This window comes from Chelonia mydas, chromosome 21 (genome assembly GCF_015237465.2).
Source record: "Chelonia mydas isolate rCheMyd1 chromosome 21, rCheMyd1.pri.v2, whole genome shotgun sequence".
In the NCBI taxonomy this organism is placed as follows: Eukaryota; Metazoa; Chordata; order Testudines; family Cheloniidae; genus Chelonia; species Chelonia mydas.
The window spans coordinates 10,550,878-10,573,545 of NC_051261.2; the positions used below are offsets into that span (position 1 = coordinate 10,550,878).

The following is a 22,668-nucleotide window of genomic DNA, read 5'->3' on the forward strand; positions in this document are numbered from 1 at the left end:
GTGTTATGGACCAAATCTGAAGCCTGTTGGAGTCAATGGAAAGACTGAGCTTTGGATCAGGCCCCATAAATATGGTCAGTCTCATCAATTTCAGCAAAGCTGCTGCTGCTGAAGCCAGGGGTCAATGTACAATAGGCCAGCACCTCCAGAACCCCCACAAAAGGGAGTGGTGGGTGGGCTTCTGGGAGTGCAGCAACCCCTCGTGCACCCCATAGTCTCTACCTGATGCTCCCCTTGGTGGGGGGTACCTCATGCAGGAGGAGTAAGGGCTGCAACAGTCCTACAGGCAGAAAGGGGCAGTGATGTACAGAGACGGGAACAGAGTAAAAGCAGGGAGACGTGAACTGCAGTGTACACACAATAGAGGCACAAGTCAGCGTCCTGGCAGGCTGGCTAGCACCAGGCAGGGATTGGACAGGAGCTGGCAGAGGGAGAGGCGAGGGGCACCAGTCATTAGCTAGGATCGCTCCAGGAACTCAGCAAGGCCGGGCTGGGGAGAGCATCTTTTTTTTTTAAAAAACAAAACGAAAGAAAGCTGCAGGTCCAGCTCCCCAATGGATTTGACTCATCCAGCCCCTGCTCTCAGGTACCCGCAGAGCAGTATAATCGGAGGCAGTTCTGGTCCATGCACAGCCCCCGGCAGCACGCATGACTCATCCTGCAGTCCCTTGAGCACGACGGCGCGTGCCGGGAGGTGAGCTGCACTTCATTAGTTTAATTTTATTTGCTTGGTAGGTGAGCGGAGAGAACAGAACTCAAGCTCTCCCCCCGCACACCTGCAGTCCATGCAGCCGGTGTCACAGCGCAGGGAAAGGCAGAATGACAACAGCAAGGCACAGAAGGGAAGGCCGGGATGGACTGGGGGCTTAGGAGATCTGCATTTAATTCCCAGCACTGCTGCCATTTCTCTGTGGCCTGGTTCCTTGTCTGTTCTCCCTGCTCTTATGTGTAAGGTCAGTGGGGCAGGGACAGTGTCTTCCTAAGGGTCTGTACGGTGCCCTACCCAGTAGGGCCCTTGTCTTTGTTAGGCATCTTTAGGCTCTTCTGTAAAAGAGAGAATCTCACGCAAGAGCCTGCTGTACTGGTGGCTGGGTGAATTGCATGGACGTGGTCCCTCTTTCAGCCCCAGACACTGGTACCAGAGGCTTCTGCCTTAGAGGCAAAAGCCCTGAGCCATGCTCAGAGCAAGGCAGTTCTGGGGGAGTCTACACGCTACACTCCAATAAAACCCTGCAACGCAGAGTCTTTCCAAGCAACTTTCCAAGGATGGGCCCCAAGGGCAGAGAAGTGTCCAGCCCTGCTGAGCTCAGTGGCCATTAGGAAGGCTGGGAAGAAGAGCCCTGCATTTGACAATAGCCTCCACAGCCAGATGAGCAGAGAGTGGACTAGGCAGGTCAGACAGGTTTCATGGTGGGAGGAGGCTGAAGGGCAGCCAAGGTTGGTGTTGGTGATGCCTGAGAATGGGCCAACCAACAGGGTCGCTCTTTCCTCTGGGGTGGGTCCCCTTGGATCTGCTCTCACCCTAGTGCAGGCCACTGAGGAACAGGCCAGGGCCTGCTGCCTCCAAGAACCAGGCTGGGAAACAGTCACATTAGTGGCCTGTAGCCGCAGGAGCCCAATGGCCAGAGTCTGCCCGGGGAGCCTGCACCCGTCCCTAGCAATACGGCGCAAGCTGTGCCATGGGGACCGACAGGGAAGTTAGACGTGGGATGTAGCAGTAGCCAGTGGTGCGAGCAAACCGTGGAATCCACTAGCTGGAAACACTCCCGTTCATTCAATCGGAGCCGGTGACTCCTCTTTTTGGAAGCGGACCTGAGACTGAAATAAGATACAGGGAGACCAGAGTGCTAGCACGTCTGACGGCAGAGGCAGATGCCAGAGGATGGGGCTGGCAGGAGCCAGATGGACAGCCGGGGAGAGTGATGGGAGAGAGAACAGGAGAGGCACAGGCACCAGGAGGGATGAGCCACAGCTGTGAGGCTGCTCCACACAGGCTCCAGCCACGGCACTGAGGTGTCAGCCACATGGCACTCCAGGGACTCGGAAGGGACCAGGCACTTTCTAGGCTGGTTAATTAACAGGAAGGCACTTACAGCCCAGCTCCAGCGGGCCACCATCTCACCTGCTGGACGGGGTCAGGCCAGATTTATTGCCTGGATGCGAGACCCACAAGAAAAATCCAGCAGGCTGCTGCAAGCACCGGTGCTGGCTCTTGAGCAAGTGGTTCTCTCCCCTGGAGTCACAAAAGACTCCATGCCCCAGCCTGGCGAGGGGTCCACCCTGTGCTGCTGGAGGCGCAGCCACTCACGAAACGCAAGATCCCAACCACGTGGTTATTATGGACCCCAGGGCGCTCAATGCAACAATTGAGGGTATGAACCTAGCTCCTGGCCAGATTCCAGTTTGAGCACTTGCATCCATTTGAAACCGCAGCGGGAATGGAGCAAAGTTCTCACTTTGTAGTATGGTGTTGCTGTGCACTGTTTTACAGTGGCTGCGCCCCACCCTAGAGGTGGCTGCAGTTCAGCAATGTGGCATTCCCCACATAGAGTCACTGAAGCATTCCTTACTCACTGAAAGGCGCTTTGCAAATGTACGTTGTTACTATACATAGACTGCACTAAACAAATCGTACACAGGAGCTCAGGGTTAGCAGCAATCCTGAGCCTAGGTCAACAGGAAGGATGGTCTTGTGGTTAAGTCACTGGGTTGGGACCCTCCATGAACCTGGGCTTCAATTCCCAGCTCTGCCACAGACTGCCTGTGTGGCCTTGGGGAAGTCACTCCATCTCTCTGCCTCAGATAATGTGTGTTTTTGCTGCATTGTCTACTCGTCGACCAAGTTCTAGGAGGGAACATCTGTCTCTCATGATGTGCATGTACAGTGGCCAGCAAGATGGGACCGTAGTAATGCAAACCATCTAGTACTCTAGGAGCTGTTGTGATACCAAAAGTTATACCTGGGGCATTTAAGTCCTGGGTTTTGGTTCAACCTGTTGTAAAGCCAGGAACCTGCTACTAAGGAGCTCCAACGTGCAGAAAATTGGGGCGGGGGTGTTTGGGTCTAGAGTTTAGTGCCCATCTCTAATAATTTAGAACAGGATGGGTCTCGAAGGGGAGGGGTCACTAAAGATTCACGGAACAGGTCTTTGAAGCTGCACACAAGACTGTTCCTTGAAGCCAGGGCTTAAGATCTATTTTAAGGATCATTTGACACCAAGAAGCCGCAGGCTGCCCTCAGTCTGTGCCTGTAGCTCTCACTCCCTTGCTTTGAGAGGCTCTCTCCTTCCACAGCCCGCTCGCTGTGCTTCGTGCAAAGGTGAACGGCACAAAAAGGTTTGTGCTTCGCGCTGCAGGCAGGAGCTGGAATCCTGGCTGGTGAGACGGGTCCACACGGCTGGGCTGAAAGCCAGCAAAGGTGCAGGTCAGTGGGGACAAGAGCTGGGAGTGAGCCCGCAACGTTAAGCTCCAGACCCAGACTTTCCCGAGACTCAGGGCTGCTTGGATCTGGGGTTTCACCTTCTCCCGGGATTCCAGAGATGATGGCAGAGTTTGAGAAGGGCCTCGGTGATTTATTCCTGTGATTCAGATTTCAAACGCCCAAATTTCAGATTGGCTCCAGATTTCAAACACCCCCAAAATTCAGAAGTGCTCAGATCTGCGGCTCTCTCTCCTCCCATCCATTCGAGCCAGCGGCAGAATTCCAACCCGGGTTCCAAATGCAAACACAACACACAGTCTGAGGCTGTTCGGATTTGGGATTACCGTTCTGGCCCTTCGCTCCTTGCCCCAGGATTGATTTTCCTCCACTGAAACCAGTGGAAGCAGGAAGGCTGGTCCAATGGTTAGGATACTGCCCTGGGACTGGGGACACCAGGCGTAATTCCCAGATCTGCCACAGACTTCCTGAGTGATCTTTGGCATGTCCCTTCATCTCTCTACGCCCCAGCTCCCTATGTGTACGATGGGGCTACTAGCACTGCCCTACCTCCCGGGGGCATTGTCAAGACAAGCATTACGAGGTCCCCAGATGTTACAGCGATGGAGCCCTGCAATAGATAGGTAGAACTCATTAACCCTTTGGATCTTTTTGTGCCTACAGTTCATAATGGTTCATTCCAATTGTTCCATCAGCCCGTGGTCCCCCTGTACTCCCAGCAGCCCCCTCCCTCTGCACTGCAAGCGCTGTCCTGACTGGGCTCCTTTGAAACAGAGAAAGTGCAAAAAACCCCTCTTTCAATCACCACCCGCCCTTCACTCCAGCCCTCAAGTCCCAGCTTCACCTTCAGTTTCCTTGCAGTCCAAAGCCGACGTGAATGGGGAACCTCTGCATAGAGCCACTTATGCATCTGTGGTGCCTAGGAAAGATCGGCCACTCCTTCCACTCCCTGCACTAGCTGCTCCCAACTGCAGCAAAACCTGACTTATTGCTGGGGCGGCGGCAGCTCCCCTGTGCAGCACAGACTGCAAGACGGCCCAGGTCTGAACGAGGGAGGCAGCTACGACACTACAGCCGATGAGCTTGCACATAAAAACAGCCAGCTCTGAAATGTATAGATTAGAGCCTTTGCAGAGAGGAACTGGGCTTGACTTCCAAAGTGCCCTGAGAGGAAGGACCAACCCAAGGTGAAGGCACTGACTAGAACTCAGGAGAGCTGAGCTCAATTCCCACCTTTGCCACCGACTCCTCGCTTGACCTTTGGCAAGTCACTTCCTCATTCAGTACGCTTCAGTTTTCAGGGGCTGCCTGTGCAGTGCCTAACGCAATGGGACCTCTCCAAGCTACCATAGCACAGATGATCAATCTAGCGGGGTGGAGGTATTGGAAGGAGAGACTTGAAAAATTAAACATTTTGCCCAATAAAAAAAATCAATCAATACAATAAACACCCTCCCCTCATCCCCCACAAGAAGGGACAGTTGCGTATGACACTGCAGAGCTGAGACTAACTACTCATCTCACCCATGAATGACTATGCTTGAAAGCAGATGGTTTCATTTAGGGCTGGTATACATTCCCTGTATCAATGGAGGTTTAACACTTCATCTCCTATGGAGGAAGCACGGTTGGGTTCTTAGGCTCATTCATCAGCAAGAAAGGCCCAAGTTTGTTTTTAAAACCCCTCATCTGCACCTCCCACCCCTGCTCAGCCATGCAGAGCCACCCTGCTCTACAGCGAGTGTCCCATTCTAGGTAAGACATGCATATTTCCCTTCTGTTCCTCCCCTGGCTTCACCAGCCACATACAAATGAACAGTTGCTAAGCAAGTAATTAGTCAGTCCGAGAGCCATTCAGGAAGGTAAATTACAACCTTGTAAACTCCCACTGAGCTGCTTGCATGATGGATGGTGGGAGACTGGAGTATGCAATAAACTGCAGCTTACACAATAAACTTGGGAGAACAGAACCAGGGTGGCCCATTGGCCTGCACAGTCCACACAGGAGTCCCTTCTTCCCCGGCCCCATACTACATGCCTGCCCCGACACCTGTGTAACACATCTGCATGACACAGTTATTAGCTGCATCACCCACAAACACCTGCACCGCCCAGACGAGAACCTGGCCTTTGCCCCTATCACTTGAACGGAAGATCTCCGTAGTGAACAGGATCTGTCCCTGATCATATGTATACAGCACACACACAGACCCATTTCTGGCTTCATCCAACCCCTGCATCAGCTTTATCACAGCAGATGGCAAACTCCCTAACTGCCCACCATAAGGACATGAATCTGGGTTTCCCTTCCTGCTCGTATAAAGAATCACTCTAGGACACGGAGGCTCATACACTGGGGTAGAGATGCTCTCCCCATCCCAATGGGCTGGGTTGCAAGTGAACAGCCTGTGGTGATGGCTCCTGGGGGGAAGGAGGGGAGTATGCAAAGTAGGGTAACCAGATGTCCTGATTTTATAGGGACAATCCCAATTTTGGGGTCTTTTTCTTATATAGGCACCTATTACCCCACCCCGTCCCGATTTTTCACACTTGCTGTCTGGTCACCCTAATGCAAAGGGACCACCCTCAGTGACAGGATGGGGCTGGAGGAGAGCCCACAACTTGACTTCACAAAGGGCCCTAAAAAGCTAGCATGAGCCCGAGCCCAGGGCAGGCTCCAAGTTGCCAAGACTGCAGTAAACGCCAAAGTATCAAACGGACATTGGGGCTCACTAGAGTCAGAGCACATCGTTAATTCAGAGCACTGCACACCAAGGCTAAATGGAAAATCGACAGGAAAGGTTCCCGTCAGGATATAAGGAATCCCAGTCCCACTTAAACAGCAAGTGCCAGTCATCCAAAACAACTTCAACTACAGACAAACAGGCTTGTCTTCCACACAGCTTGAGCTCCCGCTTTGCAGCTGGCATTTTTTTAAAAATCAGGTACTATATGCTGTCTGGAAGTTTATGCAGCACACAGAGACATCTAGCCTCTGAATCGCATAACTACAGGTACATAGGAATACACTTTCCCCACTCAAACCCCATGGAAACCCATCCTGGGCTAAAATTTGACATGCACCCCTATTTCGATCAATGAAGCATCTTCCCCAAACCACTGGCCGTTTGCCTGTTGTACCCTTTCTACAGGGCTTTGTTATATTTAAGTACCACCTCTCCTTCACCACCACCCCACCCCTCAAAGACATAGCTAAAGAGTATCTGATGCATCTTTGAGCATCGAGATATAGACCCAAGTAGATAAATCTGGGTCAGGATGCTGCCCCAAGCCACGCTGGGGTCGTTCAGAACCAAGGCTGTGGGCCCATCTTTAGCTTAAGAATGGCTTTCCTGTGGAGTCATCACGACACTTCCAATACTGCCTCCCTGTTTCCTTGTGTTCCCAGTCTGTCTGCCTGTAGCCACCTGTGATCCCTTTTCTTAAGCTCAGAGTGTAAGATCTTTGAGGCAGGGGCCGTCTTTGTTCAGTGTTTGTACTGCACCTAGCACAACGGAACCCTGACTCACGATTGAGGCTCTGAGGTGCTACCACAACACAAATAACGCTCCCATATCATTTGGGAAATGAACCACCCCATGCTATGCCCTAGGGACACCAGATTCTATGGCTGTACCACACAACAGCAGCTACTGCAGTATTCTCCTGCTGTATTAACCTTCTGTTACCCAGAAGCCGCTTGGATCAGATACTAAAGATCACTCTCTTACCACGACGCCAAGGTGTCATACTAGCCTTCCACCACAGGACCATTAAAACACATCGTGCCTCAGTTTCCCTTCCACACAAAATATGCTGCCCAGGACACCAGCCAGCTACAACAGTGTTCATCCATTTGACTTCAAATTAAACCTCCCATGCAGAAAGTTACCCGTTGCCTCATGTTCAGCTGATTTCTCTGCAGACTAAGGGATTTGGTCATTGCCAACCCTGCCCATTTCCCTGACCTTCATTAGGCTCAAGGGTTATCACCACACGGAGATAAATAGGGAACGCAAAGGAGTGCCTTCCCTAGTTCAGAGGGAAAGAGAAGAGCTAATTTTCAGGAACAGCTGGGGTCTGAGTAGCAGCAAACTCACAGCAAGAGGGGCTGCTCTTTTGTTTGAGGGGCCCTGAAAGCAGAGCTCTGGGGGGTAGATATCAAGCACTCCCTTTTCTCTCTTTGTTTCTTCCCTGGGGCTGGCTAGGCTGCTACAAACACAAAGGGCTGATCAGGAACCCATCTCTTATGGGAGTTTGCTCTTAATAGTATAGGCAGAATCTCAAACACAACACTGCTTACCTTGCACAAAGGGAAAACCTCTCCACTCATCTCTCCTGTTGACTTTCTGGCCCACAGAGAGCAGCCAAGCCCACCAGCTCCAAGCCACAGATACCTTACTCTGTACAGAAAGCAGGCCCTGCAAATTGGGGGTTTATATAACTGTGCACCTCAAGAAGCTCAGCCTTCTGGGCTAAGCGATTCAGCTCTAAGGCCAGCTGTGGCTGAAACACTTCATTTGCGTGTGAGCTAGCAGCTGGCTGGTGTTAACACCATGGGTTAGGCCTGGCCTGAGCATAGCTTTTGTCTTGGCATGACTGTATTGGTCAGGGATTTGATTTTCTAGTGAGATATTAGTTCAACACCTAGTGTGGACAGCACTATACTGGTACAGCTGACTCTCCTTCCTGTAGATGAATAAGCTATACTGGTGAGGGTCCCGTGGTTAGCACACTAGCCTAGACCGTAGGAGCTTCTGGGTTCAATCTGTACTCTGCCACAAACACCCTGGATGACCCTGGGCAAGTCACTGAGGCCCAGATCCTGAAAGATATTTAAGCTCCTTGAAATCAATGGGCCTTAGAAGACTAAATACCTTTGAGGATCTGAGTTGTTCTGTGCCTCAGTTTCCCCTCTGTAACATGGGGCTGCCCTGCCTCACAGGGGTGTTGTAAGGATAAATATATGAAAGATTGTGAGATGCTCAAATACTCCAGTGAGGGGGGCCATATAAATACTAAGATATCTAGACGCTCCTTATGCCAAGCTGTGGTCTTGTCCTGCATTTGAGTGCAAGACTCAACATGGCAAATTACAAGTGGGAAATTATCCAGGAGCCTGTATACTGGGAACAACCATGCGACCTCTCCTTGCCACTAATACCTCCTCTGGGCTGGCATTACCTGCTCTGCTGGCACTCCTGCTTCTCTTAGCTGGCACGGCTTCCACTCCTAAGTGACATTGATTACTTTTCTGGCCCCTGGCACTGCTGTTTCTCCTGGCTGCTGGCATTGCCAGCTTGCCCCTCCTTCCTCCTGGTTCCAGGTTTCTGCCCGAGGCTGGCAGGAGGATTTGGAAGCACTTCGCATTTTCAAGCCCAAATTGTCACTAGGTGCACACCCCTCCACCGCAGAATCCATGAGGTCGCCCCATTGGTCAAGGACACAGCCTTTGAGTTGAGTTCAGAGGGTAGCACAGTGTCTCGGGCACCATGATTCGCCACTGTTGTTATGTCACATTACCGTACAATCTCACTCATAATAATACCTAGCGCCTGTGGAGGACTTTTCACCAGTAGGTCTCAAAGCACTTTACAAAGAAGGTCAGTATCACTATTTTACAGATAGGGAAACTGAGGCACAGGAAGCTATTTGCCTGGGCTAGTGGTGAAGCTGGGATTAGAACCAGGTCCCTTGAGTCCCAATCCACTGCTTGATCCACTAGGCCAAAAGGGGACATCATGAAAAACAGCCATGATATCTCATACAAGGGCTCCATTCTTCCCCTGTGAGCTCTGACTCCTATGGGAGATACTCATATCCAACCGGGTATGGTGGCAAACAAGGAAGTGCTCACTTCTCACCCTAGAGGAAGAGCGAAATAGGGCTAGATTTTCATGGGCTCATCCCCCAGCAGCTGGGGCCAGGTTTTCACAAGCACTCAGCTCCCATTGTGTGACACCTAAATTAGCAACCAGCATGAACAGCTCTTCTGGGGTGTACGTTTCCAACGCACTCAGCTTTGGCCCAAACTCCTACCTGTGGGGCCTAAATGGGAGCTGAGCTCTTGAGACAATCTATTGTCTCCGTGCACCCGATTCCCCGCTGGCTCCTGCCTTGTGCCGTCTCCGCAAGGTGGGCATGTGAAGCACGCTACCCGATCAGAATTTGCTCTGCGTTCATTGTGCACAGGTGCAAATGATGCCACAAGGCGCCAGGCAGGGGAGAACTAGAGCCCAAGGGGGCCGGCTCCTGCGGCACTTAGAGTGAATGCTGCAAATGCCATGAGCACATAAAATGGATTGGCAAGAGCCGGTGGCAGGCCCTGCCCAGGAAAGCAGCTCTGAGGCCCAGATGACTCCTACACTGTAAAGCAAAAATCTTCCCAAGGGAACAGAGAGCACAGATCCCGCAAGGGAATGTAACCTTATTCCCCTGCATTCATTGCATTCCACAAGCCAAATCGCTGTACATCCTCCCAAACAGCTAGGGCTGCCGTGCCCCATTTGCACATTAGATGGCAGCAGGAAACCACAGTCTGGCGGATGGACCCGTATGGCTCATCTTTCCTGAGTCTGATTAATTGTTTGTATTACAGTAGCAGCTACAAGTCCCAGCCAAGATCACTGTGTCCCATCATGCTAGGAGCTGTACAGACACATAGTGAGAGACAATCCCTGTCCCAAAGAGCTTACAGACTAAATAGACAAAGAGTGGGAGGGGAAACAGAGTCAGAAAGAGGCGATACACTTGCCCCAGGTCAAGCGGGGAACAGAACCCAGGTCTTCTGAGTCCCAGGCCAGTGCACTATCCACTGGACCATATTGCCTCTCCCTGTTTTAAAAAAATGATTTCATTTTGCCTTTTCATAGAGTGTATTTCATCTGAGGCTCTCGTTAAAAAGTTAAGCCTCACAGCCCCTCTGGAGGCAGCTCAGTGTCATTACCCCCATTTTTTCAGATGGAGAAACTGAGGCCCGGAGAAGAGCAATAACTTTCTGAAGGTCTCATCACACAGCGAGTCAGTGGCACAGCTGGATGCGGGTAAAGTTAAAAACACAAAGCTCAGAAACCTCTGAATCCAAACTCAACCTGATTATTGTTGATGATTTGCTGCATGCTGGTAGCATGTAGAGTGCCGTACAGAGCATAGGAACACAGGTTGCCAGACTGGATCAGCCCACGGGTCCTTCTAGAGCTAAACTCTTGCCGTCAGTGATCTCATGTGGCAAGGAGTTCCACAGGCTAACCGTGCTGCGTGTAAAAAGTAGAGAACGGCACGGTCAGAGGAAGACTGAGCAACACAGAAAATTAGAATCAGCTCTTTAAAAGCCTGTGCATCCCCTAGGCTCTTTGCTTTTTTGTCAGTGCCTGCATGGCCAGTGCTAGTGGAAGTTCAATCTGCCCATGAGTTAGGTCAATATTGGTATTCCCCTTTTGCTGGGCGTGGGGAGGGACAGACACAGAGGGATGAAGTGACTTGCCCGAGGAAACAGAGTGAGTCAGTCACAGATCCGGCATGGAACTTAAGGGCTCTTCTTCTCATTCACATTCCTCCAGACCACATTGTCCTTAGTCTTCTGCTCGAAGGCTCTTGACAAATTTACACACAGGCACGCACACGCAGACGCTCACGCACACAATATTTGGGATATAGCAAGAATGGCAACTCAAGCACTTGCTTAAATATATTGGGCCAGACTCTCAGCTGGCATAAATTGGTGTTGCTCTTAGGGTGACCAGATGTCCCGATTTTATAGGGACAGTCCTGATTTTGGGGGCTTTTTCTTATATAGGCACCTGTTATACCCCCCACCCTGATTTTTTACACTTGCTATCTGGTCACCCTAGTTGCTCTATTGAAGTCCAAAGGCCAGAGCCCCAGGTGGTGTAAATCAGCATAGTTCCCTTAAAATCAATGGTGCTATGCTGATTTACACGGCTTGAAAGCAGCCCTGAGCTTGTCATGCACTTACCCACCGGGGCCATGCTGCCATTGGCACAAAGCAATGCCATAATATCAGTAGCAATTAGAGCAGGCTGAAAATTTTCCAATGGAATGTTTTTCTGTCGGAAAACACCACTTCATCAAACCCGGAACATTCCACGGCAACATGTCAATCTCAAGGCAATTTCAATTTAGAACACAAATCCAAATGGAGCATTTCAATCAATCCATCATGTTCCGATTTGACCTTCTCAGAATGAATTGTTTCGAATTTTCATTTCAAAATGCCTTTTTATATCCAAGTTTATTGTATATTTTTTAATTTTATTTTTATATTATGTTTATATTATACCAATCTCAACACCAATTACCAATTAGAGAACAACTTACAAATGACCAGTGACCATGCAAATTACCAAACCAATTAGAATACCAAATACCAAACCAATTGCCAAATTATACAATCAAATAAAAAAATCAAATCCAATGGAAAAATAATAAAAATAATATATTAAAAGGTAAAAATGGAAACATTTCAACTGATCCAAAATGCATTTTATTGTAAATTTTATGTAGCGGAAACTTTTGAAAGTTCAACTTTTCATTCTGATCCAGAACTTTTTTATTTCCCCCCAAAATGCTGGTATTTCCCACGGCCACGGAAATTCCAAGTTTCGAACAGCTCTAGTTACAATGTTTGAATAATGCCACATGGAGTGGGAGTATTTTTTAAATTATCCCACATATCTATTTCTTTTTCTCCCTTCTGTCTCCATTTCGGCCTTTATATTATTAATTAAAGGTCAAATCTCCATCACCAGATCGGATGAAACCTGCTGAAAGCAACCCAAACGAATCCAAATGCATGGTGGAAGCTATGTTTTTTATCATATAATTCCTGAGTTTTCCATCATCTGAAACGGAGGTACTGTATTAAGGAGAAGTAACAGCACAGTAAATATTTGCAGGGGGGAGAGGGTGATGAACATTTTAGACATATAGCTGCAGCTTAAGCCTTATTAATTATTTACAGTGTGGTAGCACCTAGGGGCCCCAGTCATGGATCAGAACTCCAGTATGCTAAGCATGGGCCTGGCTTTCTTTTATTTTCTCTTTAAAATAAATGTCAGTGAATCTGTGTGTGGGTGAAAAGCGCTGAAAGCTTGTAAGCCCTGATCTTACATGGGGCTTCTGGGTACTCCTGTAATAAAATAATAATTCATCAGGTGTCAAGTTTACACCCCCTTAAAGGCAGAGCGATGTAAAGGGGCCTTGGTGTAAACCAAAATCGGGCCCTGAAGTCTTTTATTTGAAGTACAGCCGCAGAGTTAGCAATTACAGGGGAGTTCAGTCTCTTTGGCCGTTCTGCTGCAGCTGCTGAAAAAGAGACCACATAGCACCAATTGAAGGTTTTTCTGATGTAGAAACTTGTCCCGGTGGCAAATTGGACTGAAACCTTCACTTCCCCCACCCCAGCTCATTTCACACAGTGAGACTAGCCCCTCACTACTGATGTGGGATGGACTCAGGTCAGCAGCCTAGAAGCAAGTAGTTCTGCAAGCCATCACCCAGATGATGAGATGCTGGGTCCCTGATCTTAGCCCTTTTTTTGCTCTAGGGGCAGAAATAATGGTTAATCCTTTCGGAGGCAGGAGCGGGAGGAGCCTTGGAAGAGTTGTAACTCTGAGCAGGGTCTGCAGCAGGTTAGTTTATGTCATAGAGCATCAGTCATTCCCAGCTGATCAATGGTGCTTTGTACAATGTGCAAAAGGAGATGGACTCCTGGGTCAGACCACGGGCTTTGAAACACTGGGCCCAGCTTGACTTCCTTTGACTTCAGTGTGGGCTCGTTCCAGGGCTAGTTTGTATCGGAGCAGGTGTGCAGCGCCTCAAGAGAGTCTGATTTAGGTAAAGCCACAGAATCAGCTGGCGCAGGGCCCCTGTGCTGGGGGCGGGGGCAAGAGGGAGGGGTCACACTGGTGCAGCAGATGTGTGCTAGTGTATTACCAGTGTAACAACATGAGTACAAATTTCTCCAGTCCAGACAAGCCATAATAAACTCATTTAGTTGGGTGCTTGTTTTTACTTCCTGGTTCTCTGTCCCTGCATCTTCCTTTCTCCTGTCTCGTTTTTCCCTTTATTCCCACCTGTCTCTCCCTTCCACCTCTCCTCGCTCACTCCCTGGTGTAAATCAGTGTCACTCTGTTGGAGGGACACAAGCTGAGGATCTGGCCCCGGCGTCCGTCTCCTTTTCTTTGTTCTTTTGCCTTCTCCATGCTGTAGTAGCCAGGTGGGGGGAGGCAAATTCTCTGGGGGTGTAAATGGGCACAGCAGCTCCACTGACATCAGTGGAGTTTATCCATTTACACCAGCAGAGAATTTGGCTCCTTCTATCTCTTTTAATACCCTTTGCTCCTTCTCTTCCCCTGGCATTATCCCCATCTCTCATTCTGCCCTTTTCCTGCCTATCACCTGTAATTCTCCCCCCCACACACACATACACCCCCGCCACCTCCATTCCCGCCTCGCCTCCTCTGAGCATTTGTTCTCCAGTCGCCTTCCTTCCAGTTTCCTGCAGGAGTCCCAGGCCAGTGGCTGGCCTCGTGTCTGAGTGCTGAGTCACCCCTCATGACCAAGGGGTGACTCACAGAAGGGAAGTCCCTCCACCAGGGTACTTTTCAAACCGGAGCTGAGTAAAAGGGAAAGTGTCAAGGAATTTGGCCTGGAAGAATGTTTTCTTGGCGCTGGGACAAGCTCTCTGTTTGCCTGAGTTATTCCCCTTTGCCACAGTGAACTTGTGCGACTAGCGGAGACCAAAAGCCCGGGGGTGGCTGGGGGCGAGGGGGGGGCATTGACCCAAAACAGAGCAGCTGCAGGAATCCAGCTAGAAGCTGAAAATGCTTCACAGAAACACAAGCAGCCGCTCAAATATTCCACAAGCTTTTTTCTATTGCTATTGCCAGTGGGCCTGATTCTTCACTGCTTTGCACACTGGCGTAATTTACACCCGGGCAAGGGTTTCAAAACAGTCCCACCACCATGAGTGGAGAATGCTTTTTACACCTACTTTGCAAGGATAAAAATGGCTGCCCATAATGCATGGCCAGGGAGAATCAGATCCAGAAGTGCCATCAGCTGATATTTTCATGGCAAGCTCCTTAAAGCAGGAGCCTTGTTTCTTTGTTTACCTCTAAAGCACTAACGAATGTTAGGTGCTGGATAAATAAAAATGCTGCACAGCTCATTGGAAACTGTAAAATCGATTTGCATATTTGAATGTGATGACAGATAATGAGCTGGCTAGCGTGTGCATGCGCGCGTGTGTGTGTGTGTGTCTTGCCCTCTACTGGGTGGAGTCAGAACTGCTCAGCTATGTATCATAGGCCTTATACTGCTAATGGAGATTCTCTGTCAGCACAAAGGGTAAAGGCCAGTGCTCTCAGAACAGGACCATCTGTGCAGTATCCCTGCTACTGCGAAGTTCCCTGTGGCTGTGGCAAGCAGCACAATGAGAGAGATGATGTTGTAGGCGCTCATGGAATTGCTACAATATTTTTCCTGCAGCTTAGTTTGGATGCTCCATTTGCAAGAGAAGACCTCTGAGCCAAGCACTGAGTCCTCAATTAATTGTCTCTTTGCATTCCTCCTTAGCAGCATTCCCCACGTTAATAATTTTCCTCTCTGGCCTTTTTACAACTCTTTGTTCGTATCCCTCGTGCCAGCTGGCTGGGGCTGAGGGAGGATTTGTTCAGTGGGAGGAGGCTGGCAGGTACATTCTTGTGTACAGTCTCCAAGCTCTGCCCTCCCACCCCCCATACTCTTGCTGGAGCACTTTGCTCCCCAGAGCAGATTCAGTCTCCCCCATGCTGCCTTTGTGACTCAAGCTGTGGTTAACCCCCCAAGGGCTCAGGTTGACAGGCCAATCTCAGTATCAGGCCTGGATTCCAAGCTCCAAGAGTAGGAGTCCTTAATGCAACTTATCAGCTCACTAGCCTCCAAGCACATGGCAGCAGCCTCAGATACAGACTCCAGAGGGGGTGCTCATCTTCACTGAGCCAAAGGCGCGCGTGAGCCTCACCACCCAACGTCCTTACTACCCCTGCTTTGTCAGACAGGTCTGCTCCAGAACCACATGTGAGATAATGAACACGCAGCCACCAATATGCATGCACACACACCCCTCCCGCAACATACATGTGCACACACACTGTGCCTCGACATACCGGCGCGCACATCTCAAACTTTGGGGAAGTTCAGCTCCGGCTCCATCGTCCGCATTTACCATGTGGAGCTGCAGGTTCATTGCTTCCACCAGCCTGTGCTTTGTGGCCAAGAAGGCTGCCCGACAAAGGTTTCATGTTAGCGGGAGACGAGAGTGAGTCTATCTCGGAGCAGGCCGAGGGATGGGAATATAAAGGTCGTTCCATCTGGGGGAGGAGCTCAATATTTCAAAATTCAGTTTCATTCCAGTTTGGAACAAACCCTAAAATTTTCAAAATTGTCTGCAAATGGGAATGGAGCCCCGGTTCTTGGACAGCCCACTCAGCAGGCTACTCCAGAGCCCCGGATTTGGAAGCCCTGGTGCCCCTTGCCCCAGGGCACTCTGAATGCCAGGGTTGACCCACAGCTCTGCATCCGGAAGCCCTGGCATCTCTAGCAGCCCGGAGGCTGCCCCAGAGATGCACAGGCAAGCTGGCGGGTTTCTGTCGGAACGTCATGAAAATTGAACTGTCTCTGCAAACTGTTTCCATTTCAACAAATTGGAAAATTCCAATAACAAGTGGTTCATTAGAATGTTCCCAGTCAGCTCTACCTAGAAACCTAGAACTCTCCTACTTCCTCTGACTGGAAACCACATTTTAACAGAGGGATAATCTCAGGGATGCCTCCCATCCCATTCCCAAATGTGTAACATCATTGTGAACAATACAGCAATTGCTTTGGATGGAATAGTGTAGTACTGCCTGTCCCAGGCATTCAAAGATCATGAGTCAGGCCCCCAAAACCCATGAGACCAAGTTAAAAAACTCGGTTGAAAAACTAATAAAATCTGGGGTTCTTTTGGGTTTGTCTTCTAGTTTCTGAGCCTCCACAGGTCATGTTTTTCTCCACAACCACATGAGCTGGAAACCTTATGAAAGAAAAAAGGAAAGAAAGAGAGAAAAGGAAAGAAAAAGAGAAAAAAAGAATTTTTCATGTAATCCAGTGACTCCAGGAGTTCGAGCTTTAACAAAAACACCACCTGTTGCGAGCATAGGTAACACTACAGTAGCAGAAGAGTAGCTGTCTTTAATGGAATTTTGCAGCTGGAAGCAAAGGGGAGGGGCCAGCACCTTGTGACCAGTCAGCTCTCTGCGGACCACCACGTGCACCCTGGACCACGGTTTGAGAAATACTGGTGCAAAGGGACAAGGAGACAGCACCCAGAGGAAGCATTTCTGCAGCTCAGCTATGAGACCACAGCTATGAGACCACAGCTATACCAGTTTCTCTTATTAGTACTGGTAACAACAGGGTGGATAGAAATTGATTTTTAAAAACAATAAATAAAAATCAGATTTTTTAAATTAAAATAAAATACATTTTTCTTTTTAAAAATGCACCTGCTTAAAATTAAATTTGAAATTATGATAACCTATGGGAAGGCCCAAATTTACTGTGTTCTATTAGAATGATCTAAATAAATAAATGCCGCATCCATGAGCACTCCTCAATATTTAACGAGTTTTTTAATTATATACAGGATCGGGGAAAAACATCTTTAACTTTTGAGGTCAACTCAAGCTGTATGAATTTGTCACCATAGCATGTGCTGTGTTAACTGTCTCTATGATTTTCAGTCTTCACAATGGAGCAAATGCTGGCATTTAGATATATCCAAAAGTAAGTACTTTCAGTTTCTGGTGGACTGAAAAGCTTTTGCCTTAATTACTCTGGCTTTCAGTTTAACTAGTGGATGCAGAGAGAAAACTCTCTTCATTTGGTCTAGTTGAATGGGAAAAGCAGGAAAACTTGTTTTCCTCTTCCACTCTATGAATAAAAACCAGGTGGGAGAGGATGAGATCTACTAATTCTAAAAAGCTGAAGGACATGGAGCCAGGTTTTCAAAGGACTTTAGGCATCTAAAGCTATAGAGAGTCCCCTAGAGCAATTTTCAGAAGCACATAAGCAGATTAGATTTCAGTAGAGTTAGGCATCTAACCCAGTTAGCCACTTTTGAAAATTGCACCAGGCATCTATCTGCATTTTTAAGCATCTAAATACCTTTGAAATTCTTGCCCTTGGGAACCAGAAGCAATCAGTCCATTCACCACCTGCAATTAATACTTCCTTTGTTTAATAAATGAGTTTTAAATTTAAAACATGTTTTGATAAACTTACTTTTTTCTCCTCACGTATCCAGTACATGACAGGTAGTTTTATTTAACTAATTAAAAACAATATTGCACATTCCCACTGAATTCTCATTTCCATCCAAATGCCGCTTGGCACAAATCCCAAGTAAAAACTCATCATACAAAATGCGTCATTCACCATTTTCTAACATCATAAAAGATAAGAATCTGTACACACATGTTTTAAACTACATAAATACTTAAATAAATGTGTACAGATACAGTGTTTACTCCTGCTTAGCAAAAAGAAGTCCCAAATTTAGTCCAAAGTTAATTGCAAATCAGCATATATCTAGATATACTTGGTTCTGCTTAAATGCTGGGGATTGGACTAAATGACCTCCCAAAGTCCCTTTCAGCCCTACATGTCTTTGATTCTATGTTTTCGTGGTTATACCAACCAATCAGAATGACCACTTCCCTAGGTAAATAAAAAGGGCAATGTAAAATGAGATTAAAATCAACTATTTAAATCAAGGGTTTCTGTTTGATGAGTTAAATCATGATTTAAATGGCTGATTTAAATCAATCCACCCTGACTAACAATGAGATTTATGGAGCATTTTCATCTGAAAGTCTCATAATGCTTCATAGATTAGACATGCAGAAATCACTTAATATCTGAAATCCAGCTGCCTCTTGGATGGAAAAAATGCACAGGAGCAACTGAGCGTGAGAAAGGAGAAGTTGTGTTGTGGGCAGAAGGGTGTGGAGTGGGGAGGGACTTGGGGAAACAAAGGCTCAGGAGCGGGCAAGGTCCAGGGACAAAGACAGAGTGGGAGGGGGAAAAAGAGACGGTGTGGGTGGGACCCAGGGTACAGAATGGGCAGGGCACAGGGATTTTTAAAACTAACTATCGCTTAGTTGCTCAGAGAAATATCAAGTGATACCTTCAGCATGAACAGATTTCTCTGTTTTATTTAAAGAGATGGACCCCAGCTACACAATTTGGATCAGAACCTAGACTCAAGCTTCCCCTGCATCCTAGCCTGCTGCATTTAGTATTTCAGGCAAGCCCATTATGGGGATCCGAGCTCTGGGATGTTTGGATGCAAAATTTCAGATCAAACCAGACTCCTCTCTCAACCTTTTACTTTTAAATCCTGGGCACATGGAGGACAGTGGCAGCTAAACTGTACAAGCTCAGCTGGGCCTTTTCCTAGCATCCCCCAGCCCCTGCCACCCACCCACATGCTTCAGAAATGTTTCTTTCCTCCTCCTCCAGGAAAACCCCAGCTCAGCTGACTGGCAGGTGTTAAGAAGCAAAGTGCAGCCCCTGGATAAACAAGCATGGAGGCCAGCAGCAGCTCCCAGCAGAATAGATATCCGGGAGCCTGGGGGTGGACGGTGGGGATTTTTATGAGTTAGTACCTAGCCTGTTTGTGCATGCATGGGAGGAGGAAGGGATAGACAAACACTCTAGTAGGTGTGGCAGGGTAAATAGATTGTCTCCCACTGTCTCTGGATTCCCGCTGCCAACTCCCTTTTAGGCCTGGCAGTAAAATTCAGGCCCATCTTATGAGTCAGAAATTATTTCCAGCACCCCTGTACCTTCCCACTAACCCCGTGCCCCATTGATACAATTAGGGTCGGATTTGCAAGGCACCTCTTGCTCCCATTCAAGTCAACTGGAGTTGCAATTATTCAACACTCCTGGAAAACCAGGCCCTTCAAGCCCTGGTGATTTAATCATGTGCATTATGGCACTGCCTAAGGGCCAACCAAGAATGGGGCCCCATTGTGCCAGGCACTGTGCAGACACAGAGTAGTAGACAGTCCCTGCCCTGAAGAGGGGTGAAGCTGGGGTGCTACATCTTCTGGGCCTGAACGCAATTCTATTTCCCAAGGAGGCAAATCCATTGGACAGCCTCAGCGAGCCAAATTCTCCCACAGCGTAAGGCAGCATTGCCACCTCTTGGGATACTGTCGTAACTCTTGTGCTATTTGGGGATTCTCTTAAAGCCCCCAGCTCCCGGAGTCATGTGATTGAGTAATATATATATTTTTAAAGTATATTCCTCACCCTTGTATTTTGGGGGGAAAGCCTGAAAACATGAATTCTAAAGGTTCAGAAACCAGCAGGCACATTATAAGAACCAACTTTTAAAATAAATCAAAAACACTCTTGATTTTGAAGCCAATCGGATGATTTTTAGGGAGGCCTGACTAGCTATTTTCGAACGCTTAGCGGTGACAATACTGTAACTGAGACTGAGGGGGTCATGCCAGCAGAGAACCTGGCCCAGCGATACCAAGCCGGGGTTCCAATGTCAGGGAAGGATTTTCAAATGCTGAGCAGCACCCAGAGTCGGAGTCAGATTTTCTGAAGAGCTCAGCAACCCATATGCTGAGCTCTTTTTCACAATCGGGTCTCCCATGAGGGCGCTGAGCCCTTAGGAAAATTCTGGCCAACCTGGGGAGGCTCAGACAACAATATAAATACTTCCTGAGCAAGGCAGACTATGGGGTACAAAGCAGAAACGGGGTAACAGTCCCACCAGACTAAGCTTTTCCCAGAGCTCGGGCCCAGCACATCCCTACTGCAGAACAGCTGAGGGCTGGGAGATGGCTGGGGAAGTGACACAGAAGTATTCTGTAAGCAGACAGTACGTCTGCAAGTATAAAGTTCCCACGTTCCTCTTGAATCAAATTCCCACCTGCAATGCCACCGCATGGGGCTCAGTTGCAACCATAGCTTATCCAAGAAGCAAGCAACCAGGGATAGCTGTGCCATCATCAGGGCTCCTCAGCAGGACCCAGGAGCAGCTTTAGCTGGTGGAAAGAGAATAGATTCGGACGAAATAAGACTGTGTCTGTGCTGGCAAAATGGGACTCATAATTCCTCACCAGAGCAGCTCCACCTACGGGAGTGCTACTGTAGACAGGACACAGGGGAGGCACCTAGCTCAGTGGTTAAAAGACGGAGCCCTGTCTACACTACAGCCTCCACCACCCATAGAGTTGCACTGCCGAGGGATTGCGGGTCCCATTTCTACCTGTGTAGAAGCAACCTCAATGTATGCAGAGGGAGGGATGGCCCAGGTGACTGGCAGCCCCTCAGACATGTCTGTCTGTCTCTCGTGAGTCCCCCAATGACTCAATGTATGCAGAGGGAGGGATGGCCCAGGTGACTGGCAGCCCCTCAGACATGTCTGTCTGTCTCTCGTGAGTCCCCCAGTGACATAGCTATTTCTGGGGAAAACCCCAGCAATGACAACAGAAGGGTCATTCAGGGAGGGGGCTGGTGGGCTCTCCCAGCGTAGCTCTACGGGCAAAGCATTTATAGTGTAGATGAGGCCTTTGATTGTTCCAAAGTCCTGGCCACAGATTTTGAAGGGATGTTCCCCAGGACACCACAGAAAACCCAGGCTTGTCTCACTGGGGCTAGCTTAGTAAGGGAAGAGCTGATGAACCATTCACAACTATCATAGGTACCACACTTATTAGGAGAGGGTGGGAGAATAGGCTGGCTGTGGGAGGTGAGCTAGTGTGCGCTATAGGACCACGGTGGGTACACCGTAGCAGGGAGGTGCATGCCTTGGCGTGCTCTCATTCAAATATTCCTACTTATCTGCAAACAGCTCTTTCCGCATTTGAGGCCTGCTGGGAAATACACCTTCGACTGCAGTGCTGAAGAACCCTTCCCCCCACCTCTATCTTAACACCAGTCCAAGGTGAGACTCCCACATGCTCCTCTGATACATCCCCCGTAGTCAGTACACAAAAGCTCACAGATAAACACATGACTCACCTGCCTGTCTGGATATCTAGGCTCCATCAGCAGGGATACATTAGAGAGCTGTACTCTAGCTCAGCGGCTCTCAGCCTTTCCAGATGACCGTACCCCTTTCAGGAGTCTGATTTGTCTTGCGTACCCCCAAGTTTCACCTCACATAAACACGACTTGCTTACAGACTCAGACACAAAAATACAAAAGTGTCACACAGTCACAGCACACTGTTACTGAAAAATGGCTGACTTTCTCATTTTTACCATATAATTATAAAACAAATCATTTGGATTCTAAATATTGTACTTACATTTCAGTGTACAGTATATAGACCAGTATGAACAAGTCATTGTACGAAAGTTTCGTTTGTACTGACTTCACCAGTGCTTTTACGTAGCCTGTTGTAAAACTAGGCCAATATCTAGATGAGTTGCTGTCCCCCCTGGAAGAGCTCTGCGTACCCTCAGGGGTAGGTAGGTACCACTGGTTGAGAACCACTCTTCTAACTCAATTGCAAGCTAGCAGTCTCGACACAGGAATCGCTGGGAGAGGTCTCTGCCCTATGTTGTGCAGCAGGTCAGACCACAGTGGTCCCTTCTGCCCTTAAGATTTATAAGCAGGACAAAACGATTCAAGTGATGCAACATAGGGCAGCAAAGAGCCGGACAACAGGGAGTACAATGCAGGGAGAACGGCGTTACTGTTATTTCCCCGAGTAGCCCTGACAATGCACTTGGAGCTGTACAAGACACAAAGATAAAAACAATCCTTGCCCCCAATGAACTTACATTCTGATAGAGGCAGTGAGCCCGATCCTACCCCTATGTTAAGGGAGCTACACACTGCTTTGCTGGCACAACACCAGTTCACTCACCCCCTGGGGAAGGGCACATCAGCAGGCATCCCTGCACCCCTGAAATCCCTAGTGGCTGGAAGTCTCCTTTCTATAGCACTTTGAGATCCTTAGATGAAAGGTTCCATTTATTATATGACTATCGTTTATATTGCAGCAGTGCCCAGAGACCTCGGCCAGGATTTCGTGCAGGCACTTAACAGTTAAGCATGTGCTGATGCGTTTTGCTGGATTGAAGTTGTAGTGTCCATGAAGCCCGGGCGAGGTGGTCATTTCCTGGAAGCAGCATAGGAGAGGTTGATTC

The 22,668-nt window shown here is 48.6% G+C and overlaps 1 protein-coding gene and 1 long non-coding RNA gene across 4 annotated transcripts in view; both read right to left on the reverse strand.

Moving 5' to 3' along the window:
- The window catches only part of GRM4 (glutamate metabotropic receptor 4), a 245,303-nt gene extending 233,087 nt beyond the window's left edge, over nt 1-12,216 (reverse strand). For all 3 annotated transcript variants that reach the window (XM_043533672.1, XM_043533671.1, XM_043533673.1), the window contains exons 1-2: nt 12,205-12,216; nt 7,743-7,840 (exon numbers count right to left, since the gene is read on the reverse strand). The gene's annotated coding sequence lies outside the window, so the exon portion shown is untranslated. The remainder of the gene's footprint in view (nt 1-7,742; nt 7,841-12,204) is intronic.
- A 1,558-nt stretch (nt 12,217-13,774) lies between these two features.
- The window catches only part of LOC119564445, a 40,458-nt gene continuing 31,564 nt past the window's right edge, over nt 13,775-22,668 (reverse strand). The window contains exons 3-4 of the long non-coding RNA XR_006286902.1: nt 17,651-17,700; nt 13,775-16,517 (exon numbers count right to left, since the gene is read on the reverse strand). This is a non-coding gene — a long non-coding RNA (uncharacterized LOC119564445). The remainder of the gene's footprint in view (nt 16,518-17,650; nt 17,701-22,668) is intronic.